Consider the following 13310-nt stretch of genomic DNA (forward strand, 5'->3'; position numbering starts at 1 on the left):
GAAAATCTACCTCATCTCCAAAGGAAAGACCAAAAGATATCAGTGCGCTGTGTAGGCAAAGAGATGATCAAACATGTCCTCCAGAGGATTCCAAGTGACAGACCTCTGAGAACACAGGTTTCAGTGTCCAGGTTACCAGGCAAAGCTTGTGCCAGTGTCAGAGGTCACTGGGAGTTCAAAGCGCTGGAAGACTGCTGGCAGGGTAAGCGATGGCCATACGAAGTGCCCTGAGCAAGCACTGGTGCACTTCCCCAATGGCACCTAGGATGAAGACCTAATTTCTGACGAGAAATTATTTCCAGATCAGTTAAAAGTCACTCTGAAAGACTTACAAACTCTAAAAATTTAGGAGATTACTTGAAGATATACTTCAAAATGAAAACATAAGCCAAGAAGGAAGGGGGCTTATGGTGGAAATTGAGGTTCTAATATAAAGAGGTAAGTCACCAGGCATGGGGTGTTTGCTGAGTCTTCAGATCAGACACAGAACAGAACAACTCTAGTTATTTCTGAACACCTGGCAAAAGACTTAGAGACAAGTTGGGCTCAAATACTGATACATATAGAGAATGAAAACTGGTTGAGCAAGAAAAAGTTAACATAATAAAAACCATCACATGTCAGGGGTGACAAGCGTGTAAGTGTTCCTGAGAAGAGGGTACTAGTATATAGAGCGGCACCACCAAGCCGAGCCACGTCAGAATGGAGGCAGCGGGAGCCAATAAGTCCCCATTACCCACAGGGAGGGGTGAGCAGGAAACACCCCAAAGGGAGAAAGGCTAGGAATTAGTATAGTAGAAAATAGCCAAGAGAACGTAAAGAGGGAGAAGGGAACAGTAAAAAGGAGAAGAGATTTACTAGACATACTCTTAAGTATAGAACAAAGCCCAGAATTTCTGCCTTTAAAGAAAATAGAGTGTGTGGGGGTCCCAGGTAGAAGATACACTGTGAAACACTTACAAATGAGTCTCCTGAATGGACTGGAGGGTTGGCTGGACAGTTAAAAGAGTACTTGTTGCTCTTGCAGAGCACCTCAGGCTCAGTTCCTAGCATCCATATAGCATCTCACAACCATCTAACTCCAGACCTAGGGCATTTCATGATCCCTCTGACCTCTGTGGGTACCAGGAATGCCCATGGTACAAAGACATATATGGAGGAAAAACGCCTATAAACAATAAAATACATCTAAAAAAAGTTTCATGTAACCCAGGCTGACCTTTAACTCACTGAGTAGCTGAGGATGGCCTCAAACTCTTCATCCTCATGCTTCTAACCACCTACATGTTGGGATTACAGACAGTGGATGCTACCATGCCTGGCTATTACTAAAAGAATATGCACCCTCCACTAGACTATCCTGGCTAATACTAAAAGAATAAACACCCATCCCTTTGCTAGACCTGCATAAATCCTTACATTATAAATCTTATCCCCACTCATCAAAGAAGCCCCGCTTTATAGTAAATGGAGACCATCACAGTAAACCACAGCTGGATCCAGGGCAGACATCAGTGGATCTCAGGGATCCCAGCCACAATGGACACCATCATGTGGCCCTAGCAGCAGGTCTCACAGGGGATTATATGAACATGGAAAATGAACAGCACTTTTAAAGCATCAACTCCTAAGGAAATTGGATTTCCAGTTAGAGGAAGTGCGTGTTTGGTGAAGTCCGATGACTCATAGCAGTGGGCACGCAATGACACGAGGTTTAAGATTGTAAGTTTCACCTGGGCCCAGTCAAGACCTCTCTGCTCCAGATAAGTGTTCCTGCTCTTTTCCTGCCAATGTCCCGACTTTGCTAGGAGACCGAGAAAACTGCACTGTTCAGTACTGTTTAGAACCAATGCAATTAGATACCAGGTGTGTGTGTGTGTGTGTGTGTGTGTGTGTGTGTGTGTGTGTGCGCGTGGAGGGGGTACCTTTCAGCTTTATTATTCTTACTGTCTTGGCATTTTGTACTGGGCTACCAAGCCTATTTGCCATTTCTTTCTGCTGGCTCCTAGTGCCCTCAGAGGACTCAGTTGCCCACTATAGCCCCTGCGGTCAATTACCACTGTGACAAGTCTGTCTCAGCAGCTCCTGGAGCTCCCAAGGCCCTTCTTTCATTTGACTTTGTCACAGTCCTAAAGGTGCTAACGTGATACGATGCTAGAGGTCAGCAGCCAGTTCTGAACAGAGGCATCCTACTTTTTATTGGCTGTGAGCTGAGCCCTACATAAGCCCATCGGCATGACGTCAAATCAGTTCCAAAACCCATCCTTGGGAGACCATCTCCCATGTTACCTCTGGTACTGATTCCAGGGGACCAGAGCTACACTCCTGATATGAGCAAGAATGGCTTGAGAGAAATGGTAACTTTCTCTGGAGATGGGAGAGTTCTAAAGAATATCCTTGGGGAGAGTTCCCAAGTAAGTGGGTGAGCTGGGTGGGGAAGAAGCCCCTCCTAAGCCTTGACTGGGGTCTCTAATGAAGAGGTCATATAGTTTTAACGCAATAGATGCTGAAGACATTTTCCTGGATGATCTGGGCCAGAAATAGTCTGTGTTTGTAAGGCTGGGATGAACAAGCCAGGAACTAAGGGGACATGTGATAAGGGGACATGGCTCTCTCCCACCCTACCTTGTGGGTGCCTGTGGGGAAAAAAGGTCCTGTCAAACTTGTTGAGAAGCCTGCTGGGGTATGGTTGGATTTGCAGGCTAGCTGCTAAGAAGCTCTTTATGGAGGTGACTTGGGGTGTGGGGGTGTCAGCAGTAATCTCTGGATGTCTCTGAGCCCTACATATGGAAGCCAGCTGAGTTGTCCCCAAATCCCTGGGAGGTGAGCTCCCCCTGGGTTGCAGGACTGTAGCCACAGCCACCAGGCCAGACTGAGGAAGCCTGGCAAGTCAGAGCCAGGAAAGGAAGGTACTGCCCCCTCCAGTGTTACTCTGGCGACCCCTGCTGGTAGACAGTGCCTAAAACTTGCTGCAGCCGACAAGGAGAGCATCCAGAACGGCAGCGGACAATGCAAGGTGAAGTTAAAGCAGAGATGCTGCAGGCTGGCAGCTGGTGCAAGAAAACTCGTGTTAAGTCACTGCATCCCCGATCTCACTGATGAACACAGTGGTTAGCAGAGTGCTGACCAATACATTCAGATCACGGTGGGCACATAGGTGCTAGTTGGCTCTCCACCAAGAAGGCTTGTTCTTCCTCCATGGCACGCTCTGTGAGCTGTGGCCCTGATCACCAGGAACGCTGCTTAGAGACCAATGCTCAGCCAGGGTTTCCAAGTTAGGCTTTGAGAGCAGGGCTTCAAACACGGCCACACTTGAAGGCTATGGCCATATCCTCTGTCCCTTCTTGCCCGTAGTTGCAGATGATGAACACTCCCTGGAATGATGGAGTTGGAGATGAAAGTACCAGGTTAAGGAGCGCTCCTGCACAACCAGGGTCTTGTGTTGGCCGGTTACATACTCCCCATTGTTGAGCTAGCATTTATAGCCCATGGACCAGCTTACACCAAGGTCTCTTTGTTTCACTACTGTGTCCTTCCCTTTTCCATGGACTGGGTCCTGGGGGCACTCTTAAAGATGCGTTTACCTCCAGAAACCATCACAGAGCCCATTCCTCTGGGAAGCAACCTGCATTGGGTTTGAAGCCTGCATAGTCAAGGCCCTGGGTGAGAGTATGCCACTGATTCACAATGTTATATCCATTCTTCTAGCAGCTGCTGAGTTCCTCCCAGCTTGTTTTCCCAGTGTTTTCTTTCTCAGACCCCAGTGCAATTTCCCTTAAGTTAAAACAGAAGTTTATAACCTAGATGTTTCTGCTGGGGCACAGCTGGATTTGCAGGCTAGCTGCTAAGAAACCCCGGTGATTGACCTCAACTCCATCTCTGAGCCCTGAGCTCCACTGTGGGAGGCTTCAGTGCTGACGTGACCATTCACAAGGATATGTAGGATGTTCATCTGCAAAGTGGAGTGAAGAACTGCCTATCCATAGGGGCTGGTTAAGAAAATTGGCTGGGGGTGGGGGAGGCAGATGTGGTAAGCCTAGGACCTGTGGGATGGAAGCTGGAGGAACACATATCTCTGGGCTATCTTGGGCTATATTGGAAGACCCTGCAGAAAAAGAGAGATAGGGAAGAGGGAAAAGAATATATTTGGATGGGAAGTAGGTGAGCATCTTGTGCCTGGCATTACCTCCTGCCATACACATGGTTAGCTGAGATTGGTGCTGAGCCAGGGCTTCCAAGCTAGTCTTTTTTTTTTTTTTTTGATAAAGAAGCCAAAACTATACAGTGAACAAATGAAATCATCTTTAAACACTAGTACTGGAGGTACTGAATACTTACATGTAGAAAAATAAACAGAGATCCATACTTATCCCCCTGCACGAATCTCATATCCAATTTGACCAAAGACCTCAACAGAAATCTTAATACACTAAATATCGTATAAGAGAAACTGGGAAATGCCCGTGAATACACTGGTACAAGAGACACTTTCTGAACAGAAGCCCAGTGGCTTCCAAGCTAGGCTTTGAGCCAGGTCATCAAACACCATGTGTGGTGGGACCTTGGAAGAGCAACGGGACACCTGAGCTTGTCTTCGAATCTACACACTAGGCCTTTAGGGTGATGTCTGATTATCCCTCTGGATCCATGGGGGATTGGATCCAAGACCCCCAAACTAGGAAACTAAACCACCAGGGTGTTCAAGTCTTGATATAAAAGAGGTATTTTTTTATTTTTTAAGCTCTAAAGACAGGGTTTTATTCTCTAATCCTGGATGGACTGGAATAAGCTGGGTAGACCAGGCTGGCCTCAAATTTATGGCAATCCTCCTGCCTTTGCATCCTGCATGCTGAGATAGATCATGATACTTAAGTACCTAATGCAACACAAATGGCCCCACCGTTGTCATGCTCTCATGTTTAGGGAGAAATAGCAGGAAAAATGTTTCTTACCTGTGTAGTGCACATAAAGTTTTATTTCCTGAGTAGTTTTGATCCGTGTTGGTTGAATGTGTGGACGCAGCACACATGAACGCGTGGCTGACTGCTGCCCTTCGTGGTTTACTTGGCCAGATTAACGACAGTGCAGGTCCAATGCTCAGCAGTGTGTGTGGCCCATGATTGAAGGATCCAGGATGCTTGTGGACACCAGTGACAGATGGATGTGCCATTCACTGGGTGGTGGTCCCCGGCACCACGAAGTGACATAATGCAGGCAGTGGTGCCATGTGTCTGTTAGCGAGTTCCCTGTTCTGTGTGGTGAGGGCATAGAGAACTCACTGCCATGTGACATGACCGGGGGAGATGCCCCAGTGACTTGGAAGCACTCGGTACTTCTCGGTGACATTGGTGGGAACCCAGGCCTGACAGAACAAAGCTCTCAGTGTCTAACCTGCCCTCCCCTGCCATTGTACTCTTGGTTTCCCATAGAAAGCTGCAGTGCACATGTGAACCCTGAACACCAATTATAGCGACCTCCAGTCCTCCACAGGCCTGTGGTTTGCTCTCTGAATTCCTTCCAGACGGTTGAAAAGGCTTACCTGATTCTCATATTCCAAAGTCAGGTCAGTGGTTTCTCTTCACCTCTCCTTTGGGGCTACAAACCGAACATCCCTGCCATGAAAATCCAACATCCAACTTCTCCCACGCCTGGAACTCTTTGGGCGTAAACACAAGGCTACAAATCGAGAATTCCTATGTCATAAAAGCTTGTTTCTTTACCTCTTGCATAGAGTTCTCAAAGATATTGCCTTAGCTTTACTCTTAAGATTATGTACATACATAAGGTATTTGTGGGATATAAAGGAATTTTACATTTAGACTTGGATTCCATTTCCAAGATACCTTCTCATTATTTATATGTAAGTATTTTCAGAACAGAAAAAAAAAAAAAAAAAAATCAAAAGTCTGCAGCATTTCTGGCTCCAAGCACTTTGGAGAAAAGGTCCTGAACCCCGTCGCTCTGCCTTTAGAATAAGGACTGTCTCCTCCTGTGTTTCTGCTGTGTCTGGCTCCCCACAGATCAACCAGTAGGCACAAGCTTACGGAAGCAGAAGGCAGATCATTACCTTCTCTTTAGATTGAGCATTGGGGAGGCACATTGGTGGTGGTGATGATGGAGACGGTGTCCAGCCCTAGTCTGAGGTTTTGTTTGGCCCTGAGTGGAATCCAGCCTGCTTTTACCTTCATTGAGGACATGGAGGCTCAGGGTGGGGCAGAGATGCCACTGGCTGTGGTCACACCCATGGACACGGTGGTACTGAACATGTCCAAATCATTTCCATGATATGCCCTGCCCTCTGGTGGCTGGACTCAGCAATGGCCTTGAGCAGAAGAGGAAGCCATTCTTTGGGACATTTTGTAGGATGAATTAACCAAGCAGCTGGTGTTCCTCATAGAAAACAGTGCCTGTAGTAAGAAAAGAAGCAACTCATTTGCTTCCTGTGTTTCCTTGTCCACCCCTACAGAGCTAGCTTCATAGCTTCATAGGTGCTTCATAGATGCTAGCTGGCTGGCTGAATGAATGAATGAATAAGTGAATGAATGATATGCTTTGACAATTGTGAATTCATTCTGTAGGTTGAATTTTTGTTTTGAGGATCATCTGCTGAGGCCCTGGCGTGCTGGTGTCTTACCCTGGGCCTCGAAGGCTTCCTGAGGTGACCTTCTCTCTACCAGATCCTAGATCTGAACAGCCTGAGAAGGGCCTCTTGAAAAAAAATGTGCATTCATGCTTTTGAAATCCCAAGCAGGCTGTGTATGTTGTTTCAGATGGAGTGACTATGGTCCAGAGCCAAGTTGTGGTGAGCAGCAGACTCTGATCTCCCTTCAGGGGACCCTAGGGTCAGCTGGGAGGGGTCTTACTCCACCCAAGAGCTCCAATTTCAGGGCTTGTGAGATGCAGTGGGAACCTCAGGTGTGAGAGAACACATATTTGCTTTGAGAAGCTTTGTGGGAGAGCCCTGCCAAGTCCAGCTTGCTTCCTTCCCATCCACTGCTGCAGGCACTTGGGAAGGCACCAAGCCCCATCCTGGCAAATGCATCTCTGGCTACTTGCATTGCTCTTCCGGAGCCATGGTTTCTGGGGGCTACTCCCTTTCCTATGTGCCTTCTGCACGTCAGTGACAGCTGTTCTCCAGGGGTCCGTGAGGCCTGTGATCCAAGGTCAAGTTCCACATTAAGGCTGGCGTATAGATTGGCCACTCACCTGTCTCTAGGGCTGGGCTGGGTGCTGTGTGAACATGTGTGGGTCAGGGGTCTGGCCGCAGAATGCTGGTCTCAGTTGATCTCTGCCTGATGCTTAAACCTTTCATTTCCTCTCAAAGACTTCAAGGACCAGATTAGTGATACCCACTTACGAACTAAAACTTTGAAAACCACCCTGGGCATCCCAATACAAGCGTCTGTCCCCATTGGCATAGCAGAACAATGGAAGTTTATTTCCCAGCATCGGAAAGGTAGAGAAATCTGAGGTCAAGGTGTCAGAAGTTTTGGAATCTGGTGGGGGGGGGGCTTGTCTCTGCTTCTATTATGGTGCTTAGAGTACTGTGTCTTCATTTGGTAGAAGTGAAAGATCTGGGCTAGTTTATAATGATGGAGCTTTCCGGCATTAATCACCTCTTAGAGAATCCCATTGGGTCTTAGGTTCCATCAGGGAACCTCTGAGAAGCATCTTCCCATCTACCACTGTACCAGTGGCTCTGAGGCACTTCTGAGGGTAACCACTGGTTACCAGGACTGACGGCTTGGGGTGTGGGGGTCCCTTGGCAGGCTTTTGGAAGGGGGCGCTCTCAGGAGCTGTTTTCTCTGATTGGAAGGAAGGAACCCCGTGTCACAGACTCTGAGGGACCTGCATCCCACAGGGCTGCCAGCCGGTGTACAGGATGCTCACTCGTTGAGTAGCAGGTAAACGGAGAAAACAGTTTGCAGTATTTAAAACAGAGAACAGCTCCATGCAATATTTCAATGAAACCAATCCAGCCCCTGATATTTTTATTGGCTAAATCTGGCAGACCCATTTGGCATAAGCTCGAGATTGAAATTCAAAGTTTTATGAGTGTAGGATGCTCTCTGTGGGAAACCTAACTTACAAATAAAGATGGGGAATGTTTTGAAAAGCGAGTGATCGGACGCTGTTGGTCTCCTTAATGAAACTGAATGAGCCTTTTCTAAATGAGCTTCAAACAACTTAACGAGACCCAGAAGTTTCCGAGCCGCGCACTGTCTGCCAATGGGAACCTTGAGATGTGTTTCAAGTGTGAAAAGCATGAATGTTAACAAAAGACTCCCCTAAAGCCTGTGTTATTGTACTGTTTTTTTTAAATACCTTGTTTTATGTGTGATGTGTGTGAGTGTATGTGTGTGTATACACCATATATGTGCCGGAGTCCCATGGAAGTCAGGAGAAGGCACTGGGTCCCCTGAACCTAGAGTGGTTGTAAGCCACTTTGTGGGTCCTGGGGACCAAACCCAGTCATCTGCAAGAGCAGTGAGTGATGTTATCTGTTGAGTCATTTCTTCAACCCTCTTTGGCTGGAATTTTTCATTTGTTCCAACATTTTCTTCCTGTTACTCCAAGATGCCCTCCCATGGGAGGGTCTTGATTTTTCCCTTCATTTCTTTCCTCCCTTTAAAAAAAGTATACATGTGTTGGATGTACTTGTTAGTGTCAGAGGTGCACAAGTATGTGGAGGCCAGAGGTCAACATTGGGTGTTTTCCTTTCTCTCTCTCTCTCTCTCTCTCTCTCTCTCTCTCTCTCTCTCTCTCTCTCTCTCCCCATCTTAATTTTTTGAATTATGTATTTACCTTATTATATGGGTAATTTTGTCTACATGTTTGTCTGTGTGCCATGTCTGGTGCCCAGGGAGGCTAGAGGAGTGCATAGAATCCTCTGAGATGTGAATTACTGATGGTTGTGAGCTACCGAACTGGTTCTAGGAATTGAACCCAGGTCCTCCGGGGACAGCCAGGGCTCCTAACTTCTGAGCCATCTCCACAACTCTTCAACCTTTCATTGTTTGGGACCCTGAAGCTAATCAATTCAGCTTTGTGACTGCCCAGTGAACGTCAGTCAGTGATCTTCCTGATTGTGTGTGTGTGTGTGTGTATGTGTGTGTGTGTGTGTGTCCCTGTCCCCCCACCCATGTCCCCAGAAACATACATAAAACTAGAACAATAAGCTTGTACTCTGAAGAGACATCATGAACACATGAACATGGCAGCTCTTCTAAAGGAAAAAAAAAAAAAAACCCAAACCCACTGAATTAGGGCTGGCTTACATTTTAGAGGTTTAGTTCATTAACCTCATGGCAGGAAGCATGGCTGTATGCAAGCAGCATAGTGGTGGAGATGGATATTAGAGCTCTGCATCTTGAACCCCAGGCAGCAGAAACTGCTGTGTAGCACACTGTGTGTAGCTTGAACATATGTGACCTCAAAGCCCACACCCCACGGCGACACACTTCCTCCAACAAGGCCACACCTTCTAATAAATAGTGCCACTCCCCGTGAGCCACAATCGTCTCACTGTGAGCCAAGCATTCAAGCAGCTGAGTCTGTGAGGACCATGCCTATTCAAACCACCACAGAGCCCCTTTATAGTCCATCTTGGACACTTTCCTTTGAGTGCCCAGTTCAGTCTCTACCCGACTCTTTTCCCTCCGCAGAATTCAGATGAACCGAAATGTGGCGTCCTGGTTCCGATCTCATAGGTTTGAGCTCTGCTGGTTTTCCTGTCTCCTCCTGTCCCCTCCTGTTGTCACAATGGTTTGTGTGTGTCTGCTTCTTTCTTCACATTCTTTCCTCTGCATGGCGGAGCCTTTCTAGTGAGTTTGCCTTTTTAATTTGGTGGGGTGTTTCTCAGTAGCAATGCTTCCATTTGTTTCTTTTTTTTCTCATGTTCTAAGTCTTTGCTGAGACTTCCTATTCATGAGGGCCCCGGGGTCTTTCCAGTTCCTTGCTGAAGCATCTTGATGAGGGCGGCCCTAGGATTATCACTGTTTATTTCCTAGGTCAGTCTTTATTGACTGGGTTCTAACTCAAGCCAGGATGCTTCTGTTTCTTGGTGTGACCGGTGCTTTTCAGCTGTATTTAGGTATCCTGACCTTGTTCTAGTTTAGCAGGCTTCTTCTGATGCCTCAGTACCTGAAAGGGGAATGTGGGATAGAGGAGCATGATTCACCACCCTGGCTGTAGGGTTGGTAGGACTTCTCCGACATCATCCTGACTCTGTGCTTGTTAGGGCTACTTTTCTTTGTCTTGCTCCAAGGGAGCCCTGTGCCCAGTGTTGTCCTCTCAGTGATACCCAGAGGACCACAGATTTCAAACTTTGTTAATCTCCGTAGAGTATGGGATGAAAATCCAAAACTATAATCTGCAGAGCCAGGTGGGCAAGGAGAAGAGGCTTCCGACCTGGCTGCAGTGCCCACGTCCTACAGGGCGTTGTGGTGAAGGGACTGGCCACATTGCTCTGTGTAGGGTGAGTCTTACTGTGGGCAGAGAGCCTGCCAGACAGAGGTTTTGAGTGTGGGGCTAGCCTAGCCTCTGCTCCATATGCCATTTTCCTCTGCAGGTGACTCTTGCTGCTCTGCTGTTCCATGCTTGTCTGCAGTGGGAAAAGACAAGGCTGTAGGTAGATTAGAGTTACCGTGAATATTGGTTTAGAGTGAGGAATTTTAATCCAGTTGTCGTGAGTGGGGTGGGGGCGGGGCATCAGAATGAGCTCTTGTGGATGAGCACACCAGAGGGACACGGTCCATCGGGTGCAAGTCTACCATGGACATTTCCCCCAAAGGCTCTTGAAATTGTCGTCGGCTTTGCCTGTCACTCAGATCTCCAGGAAGTCCAGAGATGCCATGGGCATGTTGGAGACAGGCTGGCCCTGGGTGAGGCTGCATTCTCCACCTCTGGCACTGACCTTGTTCCTAGACAGGCCGAGTGAGGAAGTGGCACTCCTGCTATTTCATGGGCTCCATCTATTCTGGGGCTCTAAGGCAGAGTTTCTCAACCCATGGGTTGAGACCCCTTTGGGGTTCACATATTAGAAATCCTGCATATCTGATATTTACATTATGATTCCTAACAGTAGCACAATTACAGTTATGAAGTAGCAATGAAATACTTTTATGCTGGGGGGGTCATCACATGTGAGGAACTGTATTAAAGGGTTGCAGAATTAGGAGAGTTGAGAACCACTGCTCCAGGGGAATTGGGTGTCATCTTTTGATGTCACAGGAGTCCAGAGAGAAGTCATGGTCCACTGTGGAATGACACTGGGGTCGAACAGGGGGAAAGTTTCTGGCGTCTGAGGAAAAGAGATTTTGAATGTCTTCACTTACCTTTGAAAGCTTTATCAGCAGGTAGGAGTCATCACACAGAAGCCTTGGTCATGCTAGCTCAGAGCTGTAATACTAGCAAAACTAAGGCAGGAGGATATCTGTGAGCTCTAAGCTAGCTTGTGCTATAGAATAAGATTCTATTTCACCACCCGCTGGCAATTGCCCCATCCCCCAAAACAAAACCAACACCAACCAAACAAAATACTAAACTCCCAAACAGAAACAAATAAGTCTGGATTTCCCTGAAGAAACACATGTCAATATATATGGGGACTCTTGTGTCAGATATCCGGATCCCAAGGCCCGGCCTGGATTGGCCCTGTCAGGTGGGGACTGGCCCAGGCTACCCAAGAAGTCCTGGGAAAGCTGGCCTATCTGGGACATCCCTGATGGGAACCTCCCTGTCCAGCACAGGGCAAGGAAGGAATGGCTTCTATTGTCGGTCTCCGATGGAGGACCTCTGAGCAGCCACGAGGCAAAGATGATTCGCCTCAGTCATCTGTATTTCCAGGGTTTGTAGGGTCTAGAGCTGCAGGATGCAGGGGTCACGCAGGGCAGGTTGGGAGGAGGCAGGGAGGAGGCTGGGAATGGGCCAAGGAGATTTGTGCCTCGTGTCTGAGAAAGCCTTGGGAAATGAAAAATTTTGCTTCAACCTCTGAGCGATTTAATCCCAACTTCAACCAGGGTGCCAGAAAGTTAAAGGTGAGCCTCATTCTGAGTTTTATTGTTCAGATGTTGGCTCTTCTGTGTAATTTGGCCTGCTGTAGGGCTGGGAAAATGCATTGTCTTATTTCACCCTTGACATTTTTATTATAAGGAATTTTCAATCTGTGGGAAAGACTGCTCAGGCTGTTTCCTTGGGAAGTACTTAAGAAATGAGTTAGCTACCGAACGGAACAAGAGTGGCAGCGTGGGGGTTGGAGAACACACATGCCTACACCACCCAGTATTTTGTTTCTCCCTGGTTTTTGTTTTTTTGTTTTTGTTTTTTGTTTTTGTTTTTTTTTTGCAACATAGCTCTCAAGGTAAAATGTGCATTCCCAATGGGTTGTTTTCCCCCATTAATCAGTTGTGAATAGAGCCTTCTATTTCGTCACAGGGAGAGGCGCCTGCCCTGGGCTTTGTGACTGTTTGACTATTTCCCTTCATTCCTCTGGGTTTGTAGAGAGAAACCAGGGATGCCCATTGCTCAGGCTTATTTCAAAGCAGAAAGGCTTTCATTTGCTCCCTCAACAGGGATTTCTTGATCCTGCATGGACTTACTGCTCCTTGCTGGGAACTGGCTTCTGCTCTCTCGAGGTTTACCAGGGGTTCCCTGAGCAAAGGCTGTTGGCCAGTGGACCATCCCTCCAGACTTTCTAGAGGGATTCTGTGGGAAGCTGCACTTGACTGACGTTTCACTGGGGGTGGGTACTGAGGAAGGGGCAGAGGTGGAGAGACCTGCGGTGACATGCACTGGCACTTTGAGGGGCCAAAGAGGCAGTGAGTGTCAGAGGCAGAGAGAGGAACAAGGTCAGTGTGGCCAGTGGGCAAAGGCCAAGAAACGTCCTTGGTCAGGCCAGTGCTTTGTAAGCCTGGGAAGTCCACGTGACAGTCTGGCAGGGATTGCCACAGTACTCAGAATGGGACTTCAAATATGGAAAGAGCCCCTGTCTTCAGGAGTAGCCTTAGCCCTCGGTTATTGCTGGAGTGCGTTTGACCTGGTCATGGAGACGATGCAGGGACTGGTGGATGGTGGAGAGGATGGAAATAGGGCTGACTTCAGGCTTTTAGGAAGGCAGGTGCTCCGAGCCTGGATGGCCATTGCTGGTTGTAAAGAAGAGGAGGGTGCCAGGGTGAGGTGTGGATTTTTACTTTGTGCTGCTGGATAGGGTATTTTGTTCTGGTGCCAGGAGACACTTGGGAGCTTGGCCTTAGAGATGCTGAATTTGAGACACACGGGATAAAATATGGGGTAAGTTAACAAGATGTAAC

The sequence above is a fragment of the Micromys minutus genome (genome assembly GCF_963924665.1).
Source record: "Micromys minutus genome assembly, chromosome: 19".
Lineage (NCBI taxonomy): Eukaryota > Metazoa > Chordata > Mammalia > Rodentia > Muridae > Micromys > Micromys minutus.